The sequence below is a fragment of the Callithrix jacchus genome, chromosome 4 (genome assembly GCF_049354715.1).
Source record: "Callithrix jacchus isolate 240 chromosome 4, calJac240_pri, whole genome shotgun sequence".
Lineage (NCBI taxonomy): Eukaryota > Metazoa > Chordata > Mammalia > Primates > Cebidae > Callithrix > Callithrix jacchus.
In genome coordinates, this window is record NC_133505.1 from 151,888,616 (window position 1) to 151,912,756 (window position 24,141).

The 24,141-nt window shown below is 38.1% G+C and overlaps 1 long non-coding RNA gene across 1 annotated transcript in view; it reads right to left on the reverse strand.

Annotated features, from left to right (window-relative positions):
* The window catches only part of LOC118152712 (uncharacterized), a 48,446-nt gene extending 24,829 nt beyond the window's left edge, over positions 1–23,617 (reverse strand). Inside the window, exon 1 of the long non-coding RNA XR_008480871.2 lies at positions 22,112–23,617. This is a non-coding gene — a long non-coding RNA (uncharacterized LOC118152712). The remainder of the gene's footprint in view (positions 1–22,111) is intronic.
* Positions 23,618–24,141: the final 524 nt, after the last annotated feature.

The following is a 24,141-nucleotide window of genomic DNA, read 5'->3' on the forward strand; positions in this document are numbered from 1 at the left end:
AGTCCATTTAAACTTCTTTCTTTTGTAACTTCCCAGAGACTTCATAGTATATGAACAATAAGGTCCAGACTAAGGTGGTCTCAGATGGAGATGAGAAACTTGTTGGGAATTGGAGCAAAGGTGACGCTTGTTATGTTTTAGCAGAGAGACTGGCATTACTTTCCCCTGTCCTAGAGATTTGTGGAACTTTGAACTTGAGAGAGATGATTTAGAGTGTCTAGAAGAAGAAATTTCTACGCAACAAACATTCAAGGAGTGACTTGGGTGTGGCTAAAGGCATTCAGTTTTAAAAGGGAAGCAGAGCATTAAAGTTCTGAAAATTTGCAGCCTGACTATGTGATAAAAAAGAAAATCCCATTTTCTGAGGAGAAATTCAAGCTGGCTGAAAATATTGCATGAATAAGGAGGAGCTGAATGTTAATGCCCAAGGCAATGGTGAAAATGTCTCCAGGGTATGTCAGAGGTTTTCATGGCAGCCCCTCCCATTACAGGCCTGGAGATCTAGGAGGAAAAGATGGTATCATAGGACAGAGCCAAGGCACCCCTGCTCTGTGCAGCCTAGGGACTTTGTACCCTGAATTCCAGCCACTCCAACCATGGCTGAAAGGGGCCAAGGTTCAGCTTGTCCTGTTCAGAGGATGAACATGCTAAGCTTTGGCAGCTTCCCTGTGTTGTTGAGCTTGCAAGTGCACAGAAGTTGAGAATCAAGGCTTGGGAAACTCTACCTAGATTTCAGAAGATGTATGAAAATGCCTGGATGCCCAGGCAGAAGTTTACTGCAGGGGTGGGACCCTCATGGAGAACCGCTGCTAAGGCAGTGCAGAAGGGAAGTGTGGGGTCAGAGACCCCCACACAAAGTCCCTGCTCGGGTACTGCCTAGTGGAGCTGTGAGAAGAGAGCCACCATCTTCCAGACCACAGAATGGTATATCCACTGACAACTTGTACCATGTGCCTGGAAAAGGAAAGCATACTCAAATGCCAGAAAGGAAAGCAGATGTGAAGGAGGCTATACCCTGCAAAGCCACAGGGGTGAAGCTGCCCAAGACCACGGGAACCCACCTCTTGCATCAGCATGACCTGGATTTGAGACATGGAGTCAAAGGAAATCATTTTGGAGCTTTAAGATTTGACTGCCCTGCTGGATTTTGAACTTGCATGGGGTCTGTAGCCCCTTTGTTTTGGCCAATTTCTCCCTTTTGGAATGGTTGTATTTACTCAATGCCTGTACCTTCATTGTATTTAGAAAGTAACTAAATTGCTTTTGATTTTACAGGCTCGTAGGCAGAAGGGACTTGCCTTGTCTCAGGTGGACTTTGGACTGTGGACTTTGGAGTTAATGTAGAAATGAGTTGAGAGTTTGGAGGACTGTTGGGAAGGGATGATTGGTTTTGAACTATGAAAATATAAAATTTGGGAGAGGCCAGGGCAGAATAATATGGTTTGTCTCTGTCCCCACCCAAATCTCATTGTATAGCTCCCATAATTCCCATATTATAGCAGGGGTGGGGATCTGGTGGAAGATAATTGAATTATGGGGGTGGATCTTTCCTGTGCTGTTCTCATGATAGAGAATAGATCTTATGAGATCTGATGGTTTTAAATATGGGAATAGCCCTGCACAAGCTCTTTTTGTGTGCTGCCATCCACATAGGATATGATTTGCTCCTCCTTGCTTCTTGACTTCTACCATGATTGTAAGGCCTCCCCAGCCATTTGGAGTTATAAATCTAATAAACTTTCTTTTGTAAATTGCCAAGTCTCAGATGTCTTTATCAGCAGTGTGAAACCAGACTAATACAGACATGAAATCCAAAGGAAGAGTGGAAGTTAAGAAGGGAAAAGGGAAAAGTGTATTTGGGGCTGGAGGAGAAAGCATTCTAGCATAGATGGTGTCTGTGGTAGGAGTATTGAAGTTGACGACTGAGTTACCCAGACAGTAGTGAGAGCAAGAGTCTTGTGGCTTGTTTTCATGGCTTTGAAAAAACCATAGAAAGGGTTTCAGAAGAGGGATGGCATAACCAGATTATAACTTTAAAATATTCTAGCTGAAAGAAGGAAAGATTGGAGATGTGTGGTGGTGGTAGAGGAAGAAGAAAACAGTAAAGAAAATTTTAAAAATTGAGTGAAATAAACAAGATTGTGATAGATTAGTGAAGAAAAGGCATTAAGGATTGTAGTATATAATAAGCATAGAAGTCAAGAACATTAGAAATGTTTGAGAGAAACAAAATGAGCCACCAAGGATGTATTTACTAAATTTTTAGAATTGTGTTTCCATCCATTTATATTTCATAGGATAATGATGTTAAATCTAGCATAGTTACCTGATTGGGCATTTGGCTCAAAAGCAACCCCACAAAGTTAAGTGTGCAGGGTTCAGGTTGGAAATTCTGAAAAGGGTAAGGTCACCTCTAGAAAACAACACTCTAGGCTTTTTGTCCTCACCAGGATGGCTGGCCAGAATCAACAGAAGATGCTTCTTTTATGCTTTTCCTGCAAATGAGCTGGGTGCTACCTGCAGCTGATTTAGAGTAATATATTTAATTGGCCCAAGAATGTTAGGGCAGACAGATGTTCTCCCCCTTGCTAATTGTGAGTACTCATTCTCTAAGACTTTATTTGTAGGCCAAGTTTTGAACTTGTCTCCCTTATCATTTTAGATACATATTTCAAACAAATGATCTGTTTCACTTGGTTGAATCAGGTACTATAGAGAAATCTATACCTGCAATGGCAAGATATGTTTATTCTTATAGGCTGGTGTAGCACCAATTAGCACATTTGAGTAGTTATTGGTCAATTCATTTCTGTTCTATCAACACTGATTGAGCATCTAATGTACCAGGTACTGGGTTATGCCCTAGAGATTTATAAAGATCCATAATAGTCATTGTCTTCAAGGAATTTATAATATAGCAAGGCACAAAATATGAATAGGTAATTTTGTTCAAGTCACTCTCTTTATAGAGGACTTACTGTATCTGCTGCTCTCTTACTATGATGGTACTCAATAAGCCACTGACTTATGAGCTTAATCACACTAGAATGTGCATCTTCCTCTAGGATGCTTCATCAGAATACAGATAAGAGAATTGAGTTGATACTATGAAATTTTTTAATCAGTCCTATGATGACAGGAGTTCCAGATAGAGTTATTGAGGCTGCCACTAAAATGGTAGCCTTTAATTTTAGGCCTCACCTCCATTTTTTTCCTCTATTTTTAACTTTTTTAAAAAATTGTACTTTAGATTCTAGGGTACATGTGCAGATCATGCAAGATTGTTGCATAGGTACAGTCCTGGCAAGGTGGTTTGGTGCCACCATGCCCCCATCACCTATACCTGACATTTCTCCCAACATTCTCTTTCCTGCACCCTCCCTTCCACTATTCTTCCCATAGCCCCTGCAACAGATCCCAGTGTGTGATGCTCCCCTCTTTGTGTCCAAGTTTTCTCATTGTTCAACACCCACCTATGAGTGAGAACATGTGGTGTTTGATTTTCTGTTCTTGTGTTAGTTTGCTGAGAATGATGGTTTCCAGATTCATTCATGTCCCTACAAAGGACACAAACTCATTGCTTTTTATGGCTGCATAGTATTCCATGGTATATATGTGCCACATTTTCTTTGTCCAGTCTATCATTGATGGGCATTTGGGTTGGTTCCACATCTTTGCTATTGTAAACACTGCCACAATTAACATGTGTGTGCATGTGTCTTTATAATAGAATGATTTATAGTACTTTGGGTATATACCCAGTAATGGGATTGCTGGATCAAATGGAATTTCTATTTCTAGATCCTTGAGAAATCACTACACTGTCTTCCACAATGGTTGAACTAATTTACGCTCCCACCAGCAGTGTAAAAGTAATCCTATTTATCCACATTGTCTCCAGCATCTGTTGTCTCCAAATTTTTTAATGATTGCCATTCTAACTGGCATGAGATGGCATCTCAATGTGGTTTTAATTTGCATTTCTCTAATGACCAGTGATGATGAGCATTTTTTTCATATGTTTGTTGGCCTCATATATGTCTTCTTTTGAAAAGCGCCTGTTCATATTCTTCACCCACTTCTGAATGAGTTTTTTTTTCTTGTAAATCTGCTTTAGTTCTTTGTAGATTCTGAATATTAGCCCTTTGTCAGATAGGTAGATTCCAAAAATTTTTTCCCATTCTCTTAGTTGCCAATTTGCTCTGATGATTGTCTCTATTGCTGTACAGAAGCTCTGAAGTTTAATTAGATACCATTTGTCTATTTTGGCTTTTGTTGCCATTGCTTTTTGTGTTTTAGTCATGTAGTCCTTGCCTATCCCTATGTCCTGAATGGTTTTGCCTAGGTTTTCTTCTAGGGTTTTTATGATATTAGGTCTTATGTTTAAGTCCTTAATCCATCTGGAGTTAATTTTATTGTAAGGTGTCAGTTTCTGCTTTCTGCACATTGGTAACCAATTTTCCCAACACCATTTATTAAACAAGGGATCCTTTTCCCATTGCTTGTTTTAGTCAGATTTGTCAAAGATCAGTTGGTTGCAGATGTGTAGTGTTGCTCTAGAGGCTTCTGTTCTGTTCCACTGGTCTGTGTCTCTGTTTTGATACCAGTACCATGCTGTTTTGATTACTGTTGCCTTGTAGTATACCTAGAAGTCCGGCAGTGTGACACTGCCAGCTTTGTTCTTTTTGCTTAGGATTGTCTTGGCTATGTGGGATCTTTTTTGGTTCCATATGATGTTTAAAGTGTTTTCTTCCAGTTCTGTGAAGAAGGTCACTGGTAGTTGATGGGAAAACATTAAATCTATAAATTACTTTGGGCAGTATGACCATTTTCACAATATTGGTTCTTCCTAACCATGAGGATGAAATGCTTTTCCATCTGTTTGTGTCTTCTCTTATTTTCTTGAGCAGTGATTTGTAGTTCTCCTTGATGAGGTCCTTTACCTCCTTTGTTAGTTGTATTCCTAGGTATTTTATTCTGCTTGTAGCAATTGTGAAAGTGAGTTCACTCTTGATTTGGCTCTCTGTCTGTTACTGGTGTATAGAAATAGTTGTGATTTCTGCACATTGATATTGTATCCTGAGACTTTGCTAAAGTTGCTTATAAGCTTAAGGAGAGTTTGGGCCGAGATGAATGGGTCTTCTAAATATACAATCATGTTGTCTGCAAATAGAGACAATTTGACTTCCTCCTTTCCTAATTGAATACTCTTTATTTCTTTTTCTTGCCTGATTGCTCTGGCCAAAACTTCCCATACTATATTGAATAAGAGTGGAGAGAGAGGGCATCCTTCTCTAGTGCCAGAATTCAAAGGGAATGCTTCCAGTTTTCACCCATTCAATATTATATTGGCTGTGGGTTTGTCATAAACAGTTTTAATTACTTCGTGAAACAATCCATCAGTACCTAGTTTATTGAGAGTTTTTAGCATAAAGTGCTGTTGAATTTTGTTGAAGGCCTTCTTTGCATCTATTGAAATAATCATGTGGTTTTTGACTTTGGTTCTATTTACGTGGTGGATTACGTTTATGGACTTGCATATGTGGAACTAGACTTGCCTCCTGGGATGAAGCCTACTTGTTCATGATGGATAAGCTTTTTGATGTACTGTTGCAATCGGTTTGCCAGTATTTTATTGAAGATTTTTGTATCTATGTTCATCACGGATATTGGCCTGATGTTTTCTTTTTTTGTCCAGTGTCTGCTGGGTTTTGGTGTCAGGATGGTGTTGGTCTCATAAAATGAGTTGGGGAGGATTCCCTCTTTTTGGATTGTTTGGAATAGTTTCAGAAGGATTGGTCCCAGCTCCTCTTTGTACATCTGGTAAAATTCAACTGTGAACCCGTCTGGACCTGGACTTTTTTTAGTTGGTAGGCTGTTAATTGCTGCCTCAACCTCGGCCCTTGTTATTAGTCTATTCAGGGTTTCAACTTCTCCCTTGTTTATTTTTTGGGAGGGTGCAAGTGTCCATAAATTTATCCATTTCTTCCAGGCTTACTAATTTATGTGCATAGAATTGTTTGTAATGATCTCTGATGGTAGTTAGTATTTCTGTGGGATCAGTGGTGATATCCCCTTTATCATTTTTTGTTGCATCTATTTGATTCTTCTCTTTTCTTTTTTATTAGTCTGGTTAGTGGTCTATTTTGTTGATCTTTTTGAAAAACCAGCTCCTGGATTTACTAATTTTTTGAAGGGTTTTTGTGTCTCTACCTCCTTCAGTTCTACTCTGATCTTAGTTATTTCTTGTCTTCTGCTAGCTTTTGCGTTTTTTTGGTCTTGCTCCTCTAGCTCTTTCAATTTTGATGATAGGGTGTCAATTTTAGATCTTTCCTCATTTCTCATGTGGCATTTATTGCTGTAAATTTCCCTCTAGACACTGTTTTAAATGTGTCCCAGAGATTCTGGGACATTGTGTACTTGTTCTCATTGGTTCCAAAGAACATCTTTATTTCTGCCTTTATTTCATTGTTTATCCAGTCAATATTCAGGAGCCAGTTTCAGTTTCCATGAAGTTGTGTGGTTTTGAGTTACTTTCTTAATCCTGATATCTAATTTGATTGCACTGTGGTTTGAGAGACTGTTATGATTTCCATTCTTTTGCATTTGCTGAGGAGTGATTTATTTCCATTTATGTAGTCAATTTTAGAGTAAGTGTGATGTGCTGCTGAGAAGAATGTATATTCTGTAGTTGTGGGGTGGAGAGTTCTGTAAGTGTCTATTAGGTCTGCTTGTTCCAGTTCTGTGTTCAAGTCCTGGATATCCTTGTTGAGCCTCTTTGATCTGTTTAATATTAACAGTGGAGGGTTAAAGTCTCCCACTATTATTGTGCAGGAGTCTAAGTCTCTTTGTAGGTCATTAAGAGCTTGCTTTATGTATCTGGCTGCTCCTGTATTGGGAGCATATATATTTAGGATAGTTAGCTCTTCTTGTTTTACTGATTCTTTCACTATTATGTAGTGTCCTTCATTGTCTCTTTTGATCTTTGTTGGTTTAAAGTTGATTTTATCAGAGACTAAAATTGCAGCCCTTGTTATTTTTTTTTTTTTGCTTTCTGTTTGCTTGGTAGATCTTCTTCCATCCCTTTATTTTGAGTCTATATGTGTCTTTGCATGTGAGATGTGTCTCCTGAATACAGCACACCAATGGGTTTTGACTTTTTACCCAGTTTGCCAGTCTGTGTCTTTTGATTGGGGCATTTAGACCATTTACATTTAATGTTAGTATTGTTATGTGTGAATTTGATCCTGCCATTTTGTTACTGGTTGTTCGTTTTGCCCATCGGTCGATGCAGTTTCCTCATTGCACCATTGGTCTTTACCATTTGGTTCATTTTTGCAGTGGCTGGTACTAGATGTTTTCTTCTGTGTGTAGTGCTTCCTTCAGGAGCTCTTGTAGGGCAGGTCTGCTTGCAACAAAATATCTCAGTAATTGCTTGTCTGTAAAGGATTTTATTTTTCCTTCACTTATGAAACTTGGTTTGGCTGGAAATGAGATTATGGGTTGAAAGTTTTTTTCTTTAAGGATGTTGATATTGGCCCTCACTCTCTTCTGGCTTGTAGGGTTTCTGCCAAGAAATCCACTGTCAGTCTGATGGGCTTTCCTTTGTGGGTGACCCGATCTTTCTCTCTGGCTGCCCTTAGCAATTTTTCCTTCATTTCAACCCTAGTGAATCTGACGATTATGTGCCTTGGGGTTGCTCTTCTTGAGGAGTATCTCTGTAGTGTTCTTTGTGTTTTCTGTATTGGAATGTTGGCCTCCTTTGCTAGGTTGGGAAGTTTTCCTGGATAATATTTTGAAGAATGTTTTCTACCTTGGATTCATTTTTCCTGTCCTCTTCAAGTACACCCATCAGGCATAGATTAGGTCTTTTCACGTAATCCCATATTTCTTGGAGGCTTTGTTCATTTCTTTTCACTTGTTTTTCTCTTTTCTTGCCTTCTCTTTTATTTTGTTGAGTTGACCTTCGATCTCTGATATCCTTTCTTATGCTTTATCGATTTGGCTATTGAGACTTGTGTATGCTTCAAACATTTCTTGTGCTGTGTTTTTCAACTCCATCAAGTCATTTATGTTCTTCTCTAGCCTGGTTATTCTAGTTAGCATCTAATCTTTTTTCAAGGTTCTTAGTTTCTTTGCATTGAGTTAAAACATGTTCTTTTAGCTCAGGGAAGTTTGTTATTACCTATCTTCTGAAGCCTGCTTCTGTCAGTTCATCAAAATCATTTTCTGACCCGTTTTGTTTCCATGCTGGTGAATCTTTGTGATCTCTCTGGGGAGGAGAGGCATTCTGGACTTTACTGTTTTTGTCCTTTTTGCACTGGTTTCTTCCCATCTTCTCTGAATGGACGTCCTTTCTGTTAAAGTTGGGGTTATTTCTCCTGTATGAGGCTTTTTTCTTTTTAAACGCAGGTGTCAGTGTGGCACGTAAGAGAGTGTGTCCATTGTCTGCCTGTGGAAGCACTCCTGGGCTGCCTCTGTCTCAGCCAGGCTGCTGCTTATTCTTTGCCTGGTTTCTGTACTGTGGGGTTAGCCCTGCTTTTCCAATGGCAGGCTCTTTCCCTCTGCCAAGCCTGCTACTCCCAGATGGAGGATGTGTTAACTGTGAAACACTCCCAGGAGAGGGACTCTGGTTGCTGGATCTTGTGGGGGAGGGGCCTGCCTCGTTGTATCCCCCGCCCCCACTTTCAACATTCTCTTCTGTGGGATTAGCAGTTCCGTTTCACAAACTTTCTTGATATTAGTCCAAATTTTTGCTCTGGTCTGCACTGACAAGGCATTGGTCTGGCTGGGGCTGCCAGTCTGAACTGTCACCCGGGTCTGCAACCCCGGGCACTTCTCAGCAAGGCGGCGTTTTCCTGCTCTGTGTGCTGCTAAAGTCTCAGAGGGAATTGCTGTATCTGATTCAGAGAACCGAAGAGGTTATATACCCATCTTCCATGCGTGATACACTTTCCAGGTGGGGCAGTGCCCCACCTTGCCTCGGCTGGACTCTTTGGACTGCTTTCACTGCCTTTTTTGGGGGTTAATCCCACTGTTCAACCAGTCCCTTTAAAACAAAACTGGTACTTCGCTTAGAGACGTGGATTTTGTTCTAGTTCTGTGTCTCACTTGGTTGTAGTTGCACTCTGGAGAAGCTTCCTTTTGGCCATCTTCCCCACTTCCCTATCTTTAACTTTAAAAAATTTTTATAATATTTTACTTAAAAATATATAAAATATGCAATAGGTGAATATTTTATGAAATTCCTGAGATATTTTAGTACAGGAATGCAATAATCACCTCATGAAAAATGGAATATCCATCCCTTAAGATATTTATTCTTAGTTATTTAAAAATGTACAATTAAATTATTATTGACTATAGTTACCCCATTGTGCTATCAAATACTAGGCCTTATTCATTTATTCAGTTTTTTATACCAATCCCCATTCCCCCTCACCAACCACCCCCACCTTCCCAGACCTTCATTACCATCCTTCTACTCTCTACGGCCATGAGTTCAATTGTTTTGATTTTTAGATTCCACAAACAAGTGAGAACATGCAATATTTATCTTCTTGTGCCTGGCTTATTTCACTTAACATAATGATGTCTAGTTCCATCATGTTGCAGATTATGGGATTTTTTTTTTTTTTTTTTGAGACAGAGTTTTACTCTTGTTTCCCAGGCCAGAGTGCAATGGTGAGATCTTGGCTTACTGCACATTTTACCTCCCAGGTTCAAGTGAATCTCCTGGCTCAGCCTCCCAAGTAGCTGGGATTACAGGCATGTGCCACCATGCCTGGCTAATTTGTATTTTAAGTAGAGATGGGGTTTCTCCATGTTGCTCAAGCTGATCTCAAACTCCTGACCTCAGGGAATCCACCTGCCTCAGCCTCCCCAAGTGCTGGGATTATAGGTGTGAGCCTCATTCTTTTTTTACAGCTGAATAGTACTCCAATGCATATATGTCCACATTTTCTTTATCCATTCATCTGTTGATGGACTAGGGTGCTTTCAAATCTTAGCTAGTGTGAGATACTCCTAATACTCCTATTATTGCTGCAACAAACATAGGAGTGCAGATTTCTATTTACTATACTGACTTCCTTTCTTTTGGGTATATACCCAGCAGTGGAATTGCTAGATGGTATGATAGTTATAGTTTTAGTTTTCTGAGGAACATCCAAGCTATTCTCCATAGTGGTCGTACTACTTTACATTCCCACCAACAGTGTACAAGGGATCCCTTTTCTCCACATTCTTGCTAGCATTTGTTTTTTGCCTGTCTTTTGGATATAAGCCATTTTCACTGGGATAAGTTGATATCTCATTGTATTTTTGATTTGCATTTCTCTTATGATCAATGATGCTGAGTACCTTTTCATATGTTTCTTTGCCATTTTTATGTTTTCTTTTGAGAAATGTTCATTCTAATACTTTGCCCATTTTTAAGTCAGTTTATCAGATTTTTTACTATAGGGTTGTCTGAGTTCCTTATGTATTCTAGTCTTTAATCCCTTGTTATATGAATAGATTGCAAATATTTCCTCCCATTCTGTTGGTTGTCTCTTCACTTTGTTGATTGTTTTATTTGCTGTTAAGAAACTTTTTAACTCGAGGTGGTCCCATTTGTTCATTTTTACTTTGGTTTCCTATGCTTGTGGGGGAAGGGATTTCAAATATTTCCTGTTCAGTATGATACTCTCTGTGGGTCTGTCATACATATCTTTTATTGTGTTAAAGTATTTTCCTTTTATAACCAGTTTTTTGAAGGTATTTCATTATGAAGAATGTTAAATTTTTCAAATGCTTTTTCAGCATCAGTTGAAATGGCTGTATAAATTTTGTCTTTCATACTCTTGATATGATGTATTCTACCAATTTATTTTTGTATGTTAAACCATCTTTGCATCCCAGGAATAAATCCCACTTGATCTTGATGAATGATATATTTAATGCATTGTTGAATTCTATTTGCTAATATTTTATTGAAGATTTTCACATCAATATTCATCAAGGGTATTGACCTGTAGTTTTCGTTTTTGGATGTGTCTTTGTCTGGTTTAGGTATCAGGGTACTACTGGTCTCATAGAATGACTTTGGAAGTATTCCCTTCTTCTCTATTTCTTGAAATTATTTGTGTAGAATTGGTATTAATTCTTCTTTAAATGTTTGGTAGAATTCAGTAGTGAAGCCATCAGGTCCCAGGCATTACTTTACTGGAAGAATTTTTATTATAGTTTATTTGTTACTAATATGTTCAGGTTTTGGATTTCTTCCTGGTTTAATCTTGGTAGGTTGTATGTGTCTATGAATTTGTACATTTCTTCTAGATTTTCAAATTTGTTGGCATAGTAGTCACTAATGATCCTTTGAATTTTTACATTATCAGTTGTAATACCTCCTTTTTCTTTTTCTTTTCTTTTTGTATTATACTTTAAGTTTTGTGATACATATGCAGAACTTGCATGTTTGTTACATAGGTATACATGTACCTTGGTGGTTTGCTGCACTCATCAACTCATCATCAACGTTAGGCATTTCTCCTGATGCTATCTGTTCCCTAACCCCCACCCCAAGACAGGCCCTGGGGTGTGATGTTCCCTTCTCGGTGTCCATGTGTTTTCATTGTTCAACTCCCACTTATGAGTGAGAACATGGGTGTCTGTGTTTTCTGTTCCTGTGTTAGTTTGTTGAGAATGATGGCTTCCAGCTTCACCCATGTCCCTGCAAAGGACATGAACTCATCCTTTTTCATGGCCTGTATAGCATTTTATGGTGTTTGTGTGCCACATTTTCTTTATCATTAATGGGCATTTGGGTTGGTTCCAAGGCTTTACTACTGTGAACAATGCCACAACAAATATACATGTGCATGTGTCTTTATAGTAGAATGATTTATAATCCTTTGGGTATATACCCAGTAATGGGATTGCTGGGTGAGATTATATTTCTGGTTCTAAATCCTTGCAACATCACCACATTGTCTTCCACAATGGTTGAACTAATTTACATTCCCACCAACAGAGTAAAAGCATTCCTATTTCTCCACATTCTCTCCAGTATCTGTTGTTTCCTGACATTTTAATGATTGCCATTCTAACTGGCATGAGATGGTATCTCATTGTGGTTTTGATTTGCATTTCTCTAATATCAGTGATGATCAGCTTTTTTTCATATGTTTGTTGGCCGCATAAATGTCTTCTTGTAAGAAGTGTCTGTTCATATCCTTTGCCCACTTTTTGATGAGACTGTTTGTTTTTTTTCTTGTAAATTTGTTTGTTCTTTGTAGATTCTGGATATTAGCCCTTTGTCAGATGGAGAGATTGCAATGATTTTCTCCCATTCTGTAGATTGCCTGTTCATGCTGATGAAGTTTCTTTTGCTGTGCAGAAGCTCTTTAGTTTAATTAGATCCCATTTGTTAATTTTTGCTGTTGTTGCCATTGCTTTTCGTGTTTTAATCATGAAGTCTTTGCCCATGCTAGTTTTTCATCTCCAATTTTACATATTTGAATCTTCTGTCTTTTTTTTTTGTTGTTGTTCCAGCTAAAAGTTTGTTCATGTTTTTTAACTTTTAAAACAACCAACTTTGTGTTTCATTGGTCTTTTTATTGTTTCCTGTATTTTAATTTCACTTATTTCTGCTCTTATCTTTATTATTTTTTTTCTACTAATTTTGAGTTTGGTTGGCTCTTGCTTTTCCTATTCCTTTATATGCATTGTTAGGCTGTTTAGTTAAAGGATTTTTTTTTCATTTTTTGATGTGGGCACTTATAGGTATGCACTTCCCTCTTAGTACTACTTTCATTCTGTCCCATAGGCTTTTGGTATGTCATGTTTTTATTATAATTTGTTTCAAAAATTTTTTTTAACTTTCTTCTTAATTTCTTCATTGACTGACTATAATTCAATACCATATTGTTTAATTTCCATATATTTATATAGTTTCAAAAGTTCCTCTTTTTGATTTCTAAATTTTTTTCATTGTGGTCAGAGAATGCTTTACATTGTTTAATTTTTTTGAGTGGTAGGAGTTGTTTTGTGACCTAACATGTGGTCTAGCCTTGAGAATGATCCATGTGCTTAGAGAAAGAATGAGTTTTCAGTAGCCATTGAATGAAATGTTCTCTAAATCTTTACTAGATCCATTTGTACTCTAATACAGATTATGTGTAATGTTTCTTTGTTGATTTTTCTGTCTAGAAGAGCTGTCCAATGCTGAAAATGTGATGTTGAAATCTCCAGCCATTATTGTATTGAAGTCTGTATCTCCCTTTAGTTCTAATAATATTTGCTTTATATATTTGGGTGCTCCAGTGTTGGGTGCATATATATATATAGATATAGATATATAATATCCTCTTTCTAAATTGACTCTTTTTCATATATAGTGACCTTCTCTGTCTCTTCTTATGGTTCTTGTCTTGAAATCTATTTTGTCTGATATAAGCATAGCTACTCCTTCTTCTTTGGGTTTCCATTGTTGTGGAATATCTTTTCTCATCCTTTTATTTTCAGTCTATGTGTGTCTTTATAGGTGAAGTGTAGTGTGCTTCTTGTAAGCAATAGATTAATACTTTTTTTTTTTAAAGATACAGTCTTGTTCTGTTGTCAAGGCTGGAGTGCAGTGACACAATCTCAGCTCACTACAACCTCTGCCTCCCAGGTTCAAGTGAGTCTCCTACCTTAGCCTTCTGAGTAGCTGAGATTACAGGTGCCTGTCACCATGCCCAGCTAATTATTGTATTTTTAGTAGAGATAGGGTTTCACCATGTTGGCCAGACTTGTCTTGAACTCCTGACTTCAAGTGATCTGCCCACCTAGGCATGAGCCACTGTACTAAGCCCACTCTCTGTCTTTTGATTGGAGAGTTTATTTCTTTAAAATTAAATGTTATTATTGACAAGTAAGGACTTCCTCCTGCCATTTTCTTATTTTTTTTTTTCCTGGTTGTTTTATAGTTTTGTCTTCTTTCTTTCTTTTCATTCCTGTCTTTCTTTCAGTGAAGGTGGTTTTCTCTGGAGATATAATTTTTCCTGCTTTGTCTGTGCGTGTATATCTATTGCATGTTTTGTGGTTTGAGGTTACCCTGAGGTTTGTAAATACTATCTTGTAACCCTTTATTTTATGCAGATAACAACTTAAAACTGTTGGCACAAGCAAACAAACAAACAAGTAAGAAGAAAACTGATGAAGATTCTACACCTTCACTTCAATCTTCTGCTTTTTAACTCTTTGTTGTGACTATTTACATCTTGTTGTACCGTCTTGAAAAGTTGTTGTAGTTATTTTTAACTGGTTTATAGTTTAGTCTTTCTACTTAAGAATACTTTATATATGGCTATTACAACATTATAATATTCTGTGGTTTTCTGTGTACTTACTATTCCCAGTGAGTTTTGTACTTTCAGGTGATGATTTATTTCTCATTAACATCCTTTTCTTTCTGATTGCAGTACTTCCTTTAGCATTTCCTATAGGACAGGTCTGGTATTGATGAAATCCATAGGCTTTTGATTGTCTGGGATGGTCTTTGTTTCTCCTTAATGTTTGAATGATAGTTTCACTGAATATACTATTTTATGGTAAAAATTATTTTTTCCTTTAGTACTTTAAGTGGCCACTTCTTTCTTGCCTGTAAGATTTCCACTAAACAGTCTGCTGCCAAGCATATTGGAGCTCCATTGTATGGTATTTATTCCTTTTCTCTTGCTGGTTTTAAGATCCTTTTTTAAATTTTCACCTTTGGGAGTTTGATTATTAAATGCCTTGAGGAAGATTTTTTTTGTGGAGGGTAAGTCTGCTTGATGTTCTTTAACCTTCTTGTGTTTCGATGTTAATATCTTTCTCTAGGTTTGACAAGTTCTTTGTTGTTTTATTATCTTTCCTTTGAATAAACTTTCTACCCCAGTCTTATTTTCTACCTCCTCTTAAAGTTCAGTCACTCTTATTTGCCTTTTTGAGGCTATTTTCTAGATCCTTTAGGGGTACTCCATTGTTTTTGATCCTGTTTGCTTTTATCTTCTCTGACTGTATTTTTTTTAAATAGCCTGTCTTTAAGCTCACTAATTCTTTCTTCTGCCTAATTAATACTGCTATTAAAGAGTCTAATGCATTCTTCAGTATGCCAATTGCATTTTTCATCACTAGAATTTCCATTTGATTATTTTTAATTATTTCGATCTCTTTGTTAAATTGGTCTAATAGAATTCTGATTTTCTTTCCTGCGTTATCTTGAATTTTTTTGTGTTTCTTCAAAACATCTATTTTGAATTCTCTGTCTGAAAGGTCACATATATGTTTTTCCAGGATTGGTCCATTGTGCCTTATGCAGTTCATTTGGTGAGGTAATATTTTCTTGGATCATCTTGATATTTGTAGTCACTCGTCTATGTCTGGGTATTGAAGAGTTAGGTATTTATTGTAGTCTTCATAGTCTGGGCTTGTTTGTACCCATTCTTCTTCAGAAGGGTTTCCTGATATTTGAAAGGACTTGGATCTTGTGATCCAAGCTGTATCTGCTTTGGGGTCCCCAAGCCCATTAACACTGTGGTTCTTACAGACTGATAGAGGTACCACCTTGATGGCCCTAGGTAAGCTCCAGAAGACTCTCTGGATTACCAGGAAGAGACTCTTGTTCTTTTCCCTTGCTTTTCCCCAAACAAATGGAGTCTCTCTCTCTCTCCCTCTGTTCTGAGTCAGCTGGAACTGTGGATGGGGTAACACACGCACCCCTGTGGCCACCACCCTATGACTGCACTGGGTCAGATCTGAGGCCAGCATAGCACTGAGTCCTTAGACTAAATTTAAGGTTTATTTGTGGTCCCAGAACTTTTAATCTATGGTGGTGAGACTTGTGGGAAATCAAGTTCTCACTTCTGGGATTGTAAATTGTCTTCTGGTTAGGGCTGGTTTAAATGCTCACTCTCTGGGGAGACATCAGCTTAATTCGGCTTGGTTTTTCTTTTGCTATAACGGGTCAGCATTGAGTTCAATGACTCACAGTTGCTGTGCTCTCCCTCTCCCCACACAGAGAATTGCTCTCTGCACCATGACACTGCTGCCAAATGTTGGGGGAGGGGTGGCATTAGTGATTCAAGACTGTTTTTCCCACCTCTTCAGTGCCTCTCTCAGTGATATGAAGTTAAAACCAGGTAGCATGAGTGCTCATCTAATTTTTGGTTCTTATGAAGTTGCTTTTTTTATGTAGATAGTTGTTAAGTCTGTGTTCTTGTAGTGGGGGACAGCCAGTAAAGCTTTCTGTTCCGCCATCTTGCTCCACCCCTCTCCTTACTCCTATCTTTTACATGAAAAGTTTTGTCTTCATCTGCCAACAGGAAAAATACCTACAACCTCATTCTTTTTCATGGGATAGGAAAGAAAAGACTGTTCACAGAGGAACATCATAAACAAGGACATATGGGAAAAACAACACTTAAGTTTCTGCCATTCCAATGACAAATGAAGGGAGGGTCTTGCTTATGTTCATTGATACTTGCATGCTTTGATAACCATGTGATCAAGACATCATTTGGGCATGACTCTTGGGTGGGTATCAGAGATTCCAGCACTCTGAATCTATAATGACACTTGCTGCTGCTCCCTCACCCAAATACTTCTTCTGTTAGGTTTTCCCATAGCTTTCAGATAGTCTTAAAAATGTGTATTAGCTGAGAGGTGCCACAATGTAGTGATTTCTCATTAACATGGGATGTTTTTTGAAAAATGGCAGTTGGTCATGTGTTTTGTATACTTTTAAACTGCTGCTGGTTCCATGAGGATAAATTCCAAAATAATTTAGTCATTAATTATCTAGCTTTTGTTAACCTCACCAGCATCACCTTCCACCTCTTCTCTCCATACACTTTAGGTTCCTGAAACTTTCTGAACTTTGAATCTCTGAACTTTGAATCTCTGAACACATCAGGCCATGTCATATCTTTGTGCTTTTACACGGGTTTGTTTTGTCTGCCGAAAGTATTTTTCCCCCATAATCACTTTAGAAAGTAATTATGCTTCTTACCAATATTTTTGATTCCTTTGCCTTTCCAGGCATATACAAGACTGTACTTCCCTATTCCCTTAAACTTAGGTATGGCCATGTGACTTGGCCAATATAGTGTGAGAAGTTCACTGTTCCCTTCTGCTTAGAAACAGGTAAGAGCCTGTGTATGACTCTATATGTGCTTTTTTTCACCTTGCTGAATCAACTGAAGAGGCCGTGTGTTCAAGATGATGGAGCTACTGAGAGGTAAATCTTCCCTCAGCCATGGACCAGTGTGTCATCATAAAGGGAACAGTTGCCCAGGTGGGTGACCAGACCACACTACAGTAGAATTTGCATAAGTGAGAAATAAATCTCTGTTCTGTTAAGACCATAGGAGTTCGGAACATTTGTTGCCATAGCACAATCTACCCCATCTTGACTGATAACACATACCTAACTCCTCCAGGAAGATGTACCTGCTAACGCAGTATTCACACAGCATTTTACTAAATAAACATAAGCGTAAACATCTGTTTTGTGAATACCATGTTATTATTAAATTCTTTGTACATCAGTTTTCATAAGTAGCCTGTGAATTCCTCAACAATGAGGGCCATGTCTTATTAATTTCCATATCCCCCAAACTAAGCACAGTTTCTGGAATATAGATGCTCAATACATATTCATTGGGACTGAAGTTCTCACCCTGGCTCTGTTGAGAAATTCATTTGATATTTATATGCTTTTAGCTCCCTCTTGTGAAAATGTAGATGAGAATGACCAGATGCTCCCTCAAGGTCAAATAAGTTAGTAAGAGTGAGAACACATTGAAAAGTAAAAGGATATAAAACAATACATTATTTTTATGAGCTAGGGCCAGAATTGCTTGGGAAGGCAGCAGAACTGGAAGCTGTCTGCAAGATATTTTGGGAGAATGACTTTGCATTTCTCTTATTTACATGCAATTGTCAATGTTTTTCTTTCTTTTGTGGGACAGAGTTTTACATTCATTGTAGAAGACAAGAAGGTTAACAATTTCCAAATCCCCCAATCCTTTGACGGAATACCTACTCTTCCTTTTCTGTACTATCCAATCAGTGGCCTGCAAAAAATGATTTCTCCCAACCAGGAGTTGGACCCAGCCTGTTGTGGAGATGCTACTGTTCCTGGCCCATCTCTCCCTTGTGTTCATGTGTCTATGCTCAAGCACAACCTCTTACTGTGGCACCTCTGACTTTCTACTGCAGGAGTGTACTCAGTCTATATGAAATTCAGGTCCAAATTTCCTTGGTGCTAATATCCCTGGAGGCATCCCTCCACTGAGAGTAACATAGATGATGGTGGGTAAGTACCCCAGCTTCCTTGATTTTTAGATAGAAGAATGTTAAGCCATGTTTTGCAAAATGGCTTAGAGGATTCCTTGCAGTCAGAACCCTGGCTGCCCATAGTGGTGCCTGCTCTTTAACCCATTCATATTGGGATCTTTCCTAGCTCAGTTTTCTTTCCTGATTCTCTGCCAGTGATTCCTAGAATTACCCTGCAAATAAACTATTTCCACTCAAATCCTTGTCTCTGACTCTGCCTATGGAGAACTCAAATGTAAAATAATCCACTTTTCCCCAAAGTGTTTCTTATGTTTTAATACATAAATACATTAACACTCTTTAGAAGTCCAAGACAGAAGGATTTCTGGCTAATATAGCAACACCCAGTCTCCGTAAAAATATATATAATAAATATATATATATAATATAAATATATATATATATTAGTAAGCATACAATAAATATAATGAACACATAATTCAAAACATATCACCATAAAACAAATAAAATTAAATAATATGAAATAAAAGCTACTACTGATTGCTGCATGAATGGACATTCCTTGGATTTATAAAGATTATTTAGTGTAATATTTTATCAAAAGTACCAGTACATTAAACACTCTGTTCCAAGTACTATTCACCACTGGAAAATTGTTGCAAAAGTATTCTTCCCCTGCTTCCAATGAGGCCCTGCAGTCATTAGGGAAATCCTTGAGAGGGTGTGGGTTGGTGGAGGCCCTGGCTTTGATCTTCAAGAGGGTGCCAATTCGTCACACTTAAGTATGAGATTTATCACAAACGACACAGGTACCTTTGTCCTGAGCACTGAAGCCTCAGTCTATCTCTTTGTTAGAGTTTCCTTTCAGTCACTGGGGAAACAAAGTAGAGGATCAGCCCCTTGTCTTCTTCCTTCTTCTGACTTTGAAAGGGCTGATTATGAAGAGAGGCTGCCTTTTATCAGCATTCTGACAGCTGTGGCAGAATTGTTCTTCAAACCTTATTACCTTTTGATTTCTGGCTTCTTCCGCAATATTGTTTTCTACATTTCAGAGAATAAATTAGATACCATTTTCACTGTGGCTTGTGGATGTCAGAGTTAAAACTTGCCTGCTTACGAGTAAAGGAGGCCCAAGAGAAATAAGACATTACAGAAATGAGTTAGCTCCAGAACTATGGAAAGGAGAGGAAAAAAAATGCCATGGAGAATATATTCAAAATTCAAAATATTGCACTTACTTTAGCAAGCGGAATAAGTTCTTTCACATGAAATATCTCGGATTATAATAAAGGCTAATTAATAACAAAGAAGTTTTGAGAGGTACATTGAGAGGGAAAATATATGCGAACTTAGGTCAAGCATGTGTGTGTGTGTGTCCTGGCCATTTCGGCCACTTTCCCAATCAGCACTGATGGCAGAGTAATTCACATTGATTGCTAAACTGCTGAAGTGATTAAGTCTCTTGCTGTGCAGCAGTCCAGGCATTTGGGGTGAGAGTGCACTTGCTGTGTACAATGACCATTGGCAGGCTTTCAGAAACTCTGGCTAAATCTGAAAATGGGTTTGGGAACAATATCAATTTATGCCAAGCCAATTCAGTAATTGGTGGAAAAACTAGAAAGGAGCCTATTTTGGAAATAGAACATTTCCAAATTAGAGGGTTGACTTTCTCATATCATCCTCATTCTGGGATTCTTCTCCATTTGTGAATTGTTTATCTTATTGCATGATGCTGCACAATTAGTAGAGTCGTGGTAAATTTCTATTCAGACATTTCACATTTCATATGTCCGTTCATTTATTCTGTAACTCTTTATTAAGGACTTTCTACTTTTAAAGGTAGTATCTAAAGTTTGCCTAAGTAAAATTATTGAGGACGTGGACTACGTCATGCATAAAGTTACAACAAGCAATGGGCTGAACTGAATAAGGCTGGCAGGATCTGGGAAGCCGGGTGCATACCACATGTGCTGTGTGCTCTCTCTCTCCTTCACATACAAATATACATAAACACACACAGACACGCTTTCAGGATCCTGAGTGTTCAAGGTCAACGTGAAAGTAGCAAAACTGTAACAGTGGAAAAATGCTGCCATGATTTCCGCAAGTTAGGAGACCCAGGGGGCTAAGCCTGATTCTGCCAGTGACTATCAATTTGACCTTCAGAAAATAAATTCACCTCTCTCCACCTCAATATCCTAGGAAGGCAAGGACTTTCTCTGTTAGTTTTACTACTTTACCCTCAGCTCCTAGAATACAGCCCAGCACTGGTAGAGCTCAATAAATATCTCTTGAGAGAACAAATAAAATAGTTGGATCTCAAATGGCTAGGGTCTGGGCTAGGCCACAAATGAACTGCAAAGATACGTTGATAGCCTCAGCTTCCAGCAAACACTAAAAACAGCGTAGGGACATCCTTGCCCCTTCACCTTAGGCTCTACAGCTAATCGGATAGTCAAGCCTCTAGTCACTCTGTGATGAGGACTGGTGAGCATAAGGGTGAAAAAGAAGAGGCAGGAGGAGAATCTACCCCGATGCTTAGCACAGCACTGGTCTGCATGTAGGGTTCAGGAAGGGTGAAGTCAGGTGGGAACAGTGAGATGATTTTGGTGGTAGACAGATATACAGATATGAGTCCAAATTGTTTGTCAGGGTGTCACAGAATAAAAAAGAAGCACCAAATCAAAAATCCAATGATCTTTTCTAATTACTTTGGGCAATCTGAAGCGTTAATTTCTCTGTGATTCCATTGCCTCTCATACACACCTCTTTTATTGCCAAAGATGTAGTTCATTGTCAGTATTTGCTCGTGTATTACTCACAAGGTTCTGTGTTCACGGGGACTAGGATGCTCAGCACACAGCAGATGCTCAATAAATGTTTGTTTGAAGGATACACTGCCTTTCCTGGGCATGAACACTCACAGACACTGAGTTCTTGCTTCACTTCATGAACATTTGAAAAATTTAGTTTTATTTTTAATAACGTTTCTTGCCTGTCAGGAAATATTTTAATGCAACTTACTCTACAAAGTGGTGGGAGGGAAGATACTTTCCATAGCCCTCCTCTGAGGCCTGTCTCAATTTCATTTCTTCCCCAGAAATAATTAATCATTTCTCCTCTACCTTCCAGCAATTGATTCTTTAGGTCATCCACAAAATACACGTCATGACCTTTTGAAAACCTTGATGTAAACTTGCCACAAGGACTTTCTTTCTCTCTTCCCAAAAGGAAATTGGATAGTGTTCTTTTCCACTGTGACAGTATGCCATTTGCAATAAATAAAATCAGAATAAGGAAAGAAAACATTGTCTTTATTACAAAGACAATTTCTACATCGTCAGGAAGTAGTTATGATAATGGTTCATCAGAAAGTGTCACTGAACAACTTTTTTATGGGCAAGGAAACAAATCTGTCAAGCGCTGTCGCAACTGTCCACCTATCTGCCGGTCATCACAGAAATGGCCTTTTCATCCAGTACTTAAATTCACTGTAGACTGAGCTTTATTTAAATACATTTAAATATGCTATTTGGCATTATAAACAGGGAAGGGATCCCCAAGAACAGCCTGTTTGTTCATTCATTTGGCAGTGCACACTGTTGCTAGGTGATAATCAGCTCTAGTGTTACTGGAATATTTGATGCAGTAGGTTAAAATTTGATTTTTTTGCACAGATTCGATTTGGTGGGGAAGCATGGACCTAGGTGAAAATGCAGAGGCTCTCTGCTTCCTTGACAAAGGGATAAGTCTCCTAACTCTGCCTGGTTTATTTCAGCTCACTGAAGAGTCTCTAAATTAATTTTTTTACCTTAGTTCTCTTGACTCATTCAGTTGGGAAGTGCTGACTCCCCGAGTTTCACTCGTGGCATCACCAAGGGCAGCTCAGTAGGACTTCTCTTGTTAGTGGGCAGTGACCGGGGCTGACAGGATACAGGGAGTCTTGAGTCCTAGGGCTTTGAACTTGATTAAAATAACAATAAAAGAATTTTCCTTTAGGCTGGACAAATTTTAGACCAAGCATGAATATCTTGTTTTACCTCTTTATGTTAATGGGATTCATCAATTTAATGTAAACGGTCAAAGGTAGAATTAATGAACTTAGATATTTAGAAATCTGATGAGAGACAGAAGTGATTTTTCTGTTTCTTGTAATTCTATTTTCGTAAAGTTAGTAAAGGGGTAGTAATTAAAATGCTGGTAAAACGTTTGACTTATTCAACAAATTTGTATTGAAAGCCTAATATGAGCTAGATTCTGTGCTAGGCTCTTTCAATGCAAAGACTCTGTCCTGGGAGAACTCACAATCTATTGTAGGAAATATCAGCCAAAAAATACAGTACAGAGTAAGAAGTACAGTAGGGTGGGAGCATGAAAAGGGACCAACTCACTATCACCTGAGTTTCTAACCTGTGTCATGCTTTCCTGGATAGTTTACATATATCATCTCATTGCTGAAAGATCCTAACATAACCAAGAAATCATTGAGAATAACAATAACTATTTTTAAAATAATTAACACCTAATAAAGACATTGTCTTGCACTCACAAGAAATATGCATAAATAATTTAGTAATGGATGACTCAAGAATATATACTTGTTTTTGATCCAAGTGGATAAAGAATAACCAAATGAGAAGGTGAGTAGAGTAATACAGAGAGCTGGAGGCAAAGAACTTGAGAAAGTGGCTACTAAAAACTCAGATTAATGTAAGAGTAACAGCATTTCTATGTATCCATTTGTTCACTGGCCATGCGTGTGTGGAGTCCCTATATGATATCACTCATTTAAAAAGAAAGAGACTAAGCCAAAAGGAGAGTGGTTAGGAATTGCTTATTTTATATAAACATTTGGGAAGTTAGAATGAAGGAACCAGGTAAATTTGGGAGAACAACCTGTTTCAATGCTTACTGCCACAATCTACCATTTATTAGGCACCACATCTGTGAGAGACACTACAGCTAGATGTATCAAGTACACTAACACCCCTCCCAGCCAGGCACTGTTAATTCTTCTCAAAAATAAGTGTGCTGGGCCTCCCAGCATTCAATGATTTGTTTAGATTGACCTTTGGTGGCAGAGCTCGAATACAAACCCGGGTCTATCTGATTTCTCTAATTGTAGGTTCCCCCTAATTTAGCATTAGACAGTGGATGTAAAAGAATTTTCTAAAGCTGGGAATATATGGGCTAACACTTAAAGATGCCCTGAAGCGAATCAGAACAATATACTCAGCTGCATAAGTGAGGAGCTGAACAGTCAGGCCCAAGTTGCTCGTGTCTGCCGGTTTGCCTTCGCCTGCTCATTTACGGGTACAGAACGTACAGAATGGCGGGTTCTGCAACTGCAGATTCAACAAACCATAGATGGGAAATCTTTAAAAAAATTGCTTTGGCACTAAACATGTGCAGACCTTTTTCTTATTATTCCCTAAACAATTCATTATAACAACTACTTCATAGACTTTATATCAGTTATTAGTAGTAATATAAAGATGATTTAAAGTATATGGGAGAATGTATGCAGGTTATATGTGAAAACTATTCATGTATAAATATATATTTACATCAGAGACTTGAGCAGCTGAGGATTTTTATATCCACAGAAGGTCTTAAAGTTCTCCAGGGATACCAAGGGATGACTATATATATTTGATAATATAAAAACTATTCGTACTATAATATAGAGTTAATGAGAATGAAATTGCAAAGTCTATAAACAATTAGTTTTGTTTAAAAATAATATGTTAAAATACATAAGAAATAAAACAAAGTGGCAAATGCCTAAACCTAGCTTTTATACTAAGCAAAAGAAATGTATGTAATGTTCGACTGATAATA